We start from the raw sequence: 4,897 nt of genomic DNA on the forward strand, positions 1-4,897 counted from the left end.
CCAGGTAGATGTAGATGCTCGATAGGCTAGGAAGATTTGAGGATGAAGAGAGGGGCGTAGTTCATACATCCCCTTGGTTGCGGTGCCCTTGAACAGAGGAGCCTTGGTTGCTAGGTCCTTTATGACAAACACAAATGAATAGAATTCTATTAGAAACGAATTATCAATGCATAGTTTGGAGATGGAAATAATATTGCGAGATAATAAGGGAACATAGAGAACGTTTTTGAGAATGAGTTTTGTGTGTGGTGTGTGAATGATTGTTGAGCCAATATGAGAGATTTGTAAACACGAACCGTCTCCAATTACTAGTTCTTCTGTGCCATCGTATGGTGCATGAATTGAAAGGTTATTGAGGTCATTTGTAGCATGAAAACTGGCTCCACTGTCGAATAACCAGCTTGCTATGAAAGATGGCTGTTGAGGTTGAGGATTCATGAGATGCGCTTGAGCATTGTTGACCTGCACATTACGGTTAGGGATAGGTACAGAAATAGTAGGGAAAAACTTTTTAAATGTGGAGCAGTTGCTGAGTGAGTGTCCCTTCTGATGGCACCACTGACATTTGCCAAGGAACGGTCGAGATCCAGTCGATTGATGAGCCTGTTGTGGTGTAGGTAGAAGGCCAGTGTTGAAATTGTTCTGACGAGGAGGCCATGGTTTCTTAGCTTGTTGATTATTAGCATAAAAAGCAGTAACAGGCTGGTGAATTTCGGCAGCAGGTGCTTGTTGTGCGAGAGTTAGCTCGTGATTAATGAGTTTCTCGTGCAACTCATTGAAGGTAATGGTAGAGTCTCTCGCAAGGATGGCATCCAGAATTGGTTTGTAGGTGTTGTGATCGAGTCCATTGAGAACAGTGTCAATGATGTCTTCTTGATCGAGTTTCTTGCCAAGAATTGCAAGCTCATCGATCACAGTTTTGATTGTCTGCATGTACTCTGTGATTGTCTGATATGAGGTTTTGGTAATCTTCTTGAGACGAAATTGAAGTTGTTTTATGTGGCCACGTGAGGGAGAAGCGTATGTGGCGGCTAGGGTTTTCCAGGCTTCATAGGAGGATGATGCATTTGTGATGAGGGGTACGATTGGTGGAGATAGCGTTCCCACCAAGGCACCGAAAAGCAATCGATCCTACTTAAACCACTTTAAATGATCAGCATGTGGTTTAGATGTTCCGTCGGCGACAACTGTGGGTTCTGGAGCGAGATGGGTTCCGTCTATGAAACGATAGAGGTCAAGTCCCTGCAACAAGGCTTCAATTTGTGTCTTCCATCCTAAGTAATTCGTGGATGTGAGCTTGAGAGTTGAAGGAAAATTGACGACAGTGATGTTGTCTTTGGCAAAGACGTTTGAGATGAGTGAGGAATCGCTACTGCCAGCCATGTTTGATTGTTTAGGTGAAGGAGGAGGAGAATTTTGTGGTGAGGTTATCGGAGTGCTTGGTTGAGAGCCTTGCTCTGATACCATGTAAAGAGGCAGAAGAATAAAGATCGAAAGATATGTATTGTATTTGAAATTCGAATACATTGAAGGTACAATTGGTATATATAATACAATTAGCAGCTAACTAAGAAGATAAAATAGGATCTCTACAACAGAAACTTAACTATGTAAACTACACATGAGAATAACAATTTAATTATATCTTTATATTTTAACAATCTCCACGTATCTTCACGTCTGTGATTTCAAACAAGAACCCAAAACATAGAGAGCTACTAACTACACTTCAATCGAATCAGTAATTTCTTCTTTCTTTAACTTTTTTCTTTCGATTTTGTATTAGGGTTTCTTGATGTTCAAAACCCAAATTTTGGGTTTTTAATTTTTTTGTTAGTTGATATGAATTAAGTTTTAATCTTCATTTTAGCCAAATGATTATGTTAAATATATGTTAAAAAATGAATTGTGGATCAAATGCTAATTGAAGTCGGTGTTGATTGAAGTTCTTGTTGCATTAGATGTAACATGTTATTTGTTTTGCTATAGAAATTACCGCTTTCCTCTTCTCTTTCTTCTCAACCACAACGCTTCAGGAAACTGTACACCGGTTACCATATCTCTTCTCTAGCTTGGTCAATCTAAAGTTGCACACATGCTTCAAGAAACTCACAACCATCACATAACTACAAAAATTCTTTATAACTGTACTCCAAATGTTAATCTTGCAAGTGTTTTCTTTTGACTTGTAAAATTATTGGTATTTAGGGATTCATATTTTTTTTTTTTGATCCCAGCTTCCATATGTGAATAAGAAGTCGGAAGTAGCAGAAGGTCATTATTTCGACCGATTATTGCCTAATACAACTTTTTTCCAGTTGAATTTCTTTCCAAGATTCGAGTTAATTGTACAGTTTATCAATTTAATTTTTTTTCTTGTTATCTTCTCTAAATCCATGTTTGTCCCAATCTAAGCTAGGGATGTCTTACTGTTCATATTGTTTTCAATTCCATGAATTCTATTTCATTTGCAAAGATTATTGGCGGTGTTTGCAGTGACATGGAAGGAGAGTCGTGAGCATTGAGTTTTTTTCATGCTTTTTCAACCCGAAACCAAAAAAAGCCATCTATATATGTCTCCCTTTCAAACCCCAATGTTCTGGTAATCTTCTTCTTGCATAGCAGCAACGCCACCCACAATTTTTCAAGAATTGTTGCTGATTATGTTCAATGGGAACTTCATTTTTTGGCATCTCCTTCTTCAACTGTATATGCACCCACCTTCTTCGTCCCTTTGTCAACAGTTGGGTTTTTCACCAATTCCTGACCTAACCCCATGAAGAGCAGAAAAGTAGACTAGGGTAATCGATGATTCCAATAACCAAATAAGTCTTCATTCGGAGCTGGCAATTCCAACTTCAGTCCTCCATAGCCCATCTATGGATTTCTTCAAAACATTTCTCCAAAGGTATAATCATCTGGCTTATTAAATATTATACCATTTGAGAATCTAATGCCTGCAATCTACATGGATGCTCTTTCTGCTGAAAAGTTAATTTGTTCGATTCAAATAATAGATGTGATTATGCTTTTTTAAAATCTAATTTGTTTTTTTACGCATATTATTGTTTTATCAGCTCAGGTGTAAGAAGGCATCTTATATTGTTGTTGATTATACTCGCCAATCACGTCTTAGCAATTAGCATTGTTGCTTTCTACGCCCAACTTCTTCCTCTTTTATCTACTCTTCAAAGGCAGGTACGTACTTCTTTAATTGTTTTTTTTTGTGGGTTTTCTTTATTTCCTTCAAATTGAGTTGTTTCTTTTTTAATTTTGGTGAATTTTGTTGATCTATTCTTGATTTATTAGAATGATATTTGATTTATTAAGTTTCAGGGTTTGGTAATCGGATTTGTTTGAAGTACATGTTGATCAAGTAAAAAAGAGGGGGGACTTTGACTGTTCACTGTTTTACTTTTCTAAAAAATGGCGGGATGTTGTTTGAATTCGTTGATAACAGAATTCGTTGATGACATTACAATGACAATATTTTTCATTAACGTAAATCAATGGCATCTATGTTATGATAAGATTGTTTACTGCCAAGTACCACTAATATTTTCTTCAAGACGAAAACATCTTTCCATTTTTCCTTAAATATATAGGCTTTAATAATGATTCCGTGATGGTGGTGCCTATTGTTATTATGTTATCATGCTTTCTATGAACTGAAAACTTTCAAATTGTGAGATTCAAAGATCAATTACAAAACATGGTTGATTGATAATGACTTATCATTTGATACTTGAGCAACTTCTTAATTAAATTATACGTCATTTGTTTAATATAAAATAAATTTCTATTAGTTAGGACCTTGTAATTAAGATTGATAACCATAGAAATTATATGAAATTATTAGCATACATTCTGATCTACAAAGTACATCATGTAAGGGCATGTTTACTTTTTTCTCATAAGTCCATTGATATATGCATAGATAAACTTCTATGAATTACTTTCTTAGTAACTGAAACACATTTGGGTATGTTGAAGATGGAATGAGCTAAGTGTCTTTGGCCTTTGGAAATTCTGCCAAGGAAGATGGTGCCACTATAGTTACCAATATCGAGGTATGTCATTCTTTTAGTTTATTTGGACAAGTATTAATTACCCAGAAAAAATTGTTTTTTTTTTTTTTTTTTTTTAATTTCTTTTGTATCATGAAATTAAGGTTTCAATTTCCCAATCGCTTGCAAATTGCTTATAGTCGCAAGAAACCGCTTGCAAATGCCTGAAACTGCTGTAGGAAACTGCTATAGTCGTTGGTAACCACCGAAAACGGCGCAAAATTGCTGGAAAATGCTCCCCCACTAGCGCACCCCAGTTGACTTTCAGTCTGGATCCGCCAATGATGATATGTTGTCGGTATATGTTGCGAAAATTATAATTTCTATTATAACAAATTATTGAAATTGTCCCTATGGTTTGTGAAAAATTGAGCATTTTGTCTCTAAGGTTTTTTTTACTCAGACCTTCCCTAAGTTGTGATTTTGTAATGTCAGTCGCCCCTATCCCCTATCAGACATAAAAGGACTATACTGCCATTTTTATTTTTTTTTCATTTATTTATTATTGTTTCTTTAAAATTTATTTGTATTATTAAATTATTCTTTATATTTGACAAATACGAGATGGAACCCCATTTCTTGCTCCTACTTCTCTCATTTTCGACAAACTCTGCTCGTCGGACATCATCTTCAACCACCTCTTCTCATCGGTAACCACCCTTATTCTCACTCTCACTTACCGGAGATGAAGATGAACAATTGCAATCATATAAAAATCTCAGCAAACCCAAAAAAATACCAACCCTCGCACATCCCATTCATAACCAAAACCTACAACTCTTTGGAACTAATATGACTCCATTTTTCAAATCTAATTTCAATCTCGAATT

General features: G+C 35.9%; 1 long non-coding RNA gene across 3 annotated transcripts; it reads left to right on the forward strand.

Annotated features, from left to right (window-relative positions):
* The first annotated feature begins 1,667 nt into the window (after window positions 1-1,667).
* On the forward strand, window positions 1,668-4,569 carry LOC145086570 (uncharacterized). 3 transcript variants are annotated; one of them, XR_013700501.1, is made up of 4 exons: window positions 1,668-1,741; window positions 2,497-2,908; window positions 3,078-4,070; window positions 4,172-4,569. It is a non-coding gene; the product is annotated as an uncharacterized LOC145086570 (long non-coding RNA). The 3 variants fall into 3 exon arrangements; XR_013700502.1 differs by lacking the exon at window positions 1,668-1,741 and having other exon boundaries at window positions 1,919-2,908; window positions 3,078-3,198; window positions 3,337-4,070; XR_013700500.1 differs by lacking the exon at window positions 1,668-1,741 and having other exon boundaries at window positions 1,919-2,908.
* The last annotated feature ends 328 nt before the right edge of the window (window positions 4,570-4,897 follow it).

Source organism: Lactuca serriola, chromosome 2 (assembly GCF_051521515.1).
Source record: "Lactuca serriola cultivar US96UC23 chromosome 2, Lser_US96UC23_V15, whole genome shotgun sequence".
NCBI classification, from domain to species: Eukaryota; Viridiplantae; Streptophyta; class Magnoliopsida; order Asterales; family Asteraceae; genus Lactuca; species Lactuca serriola.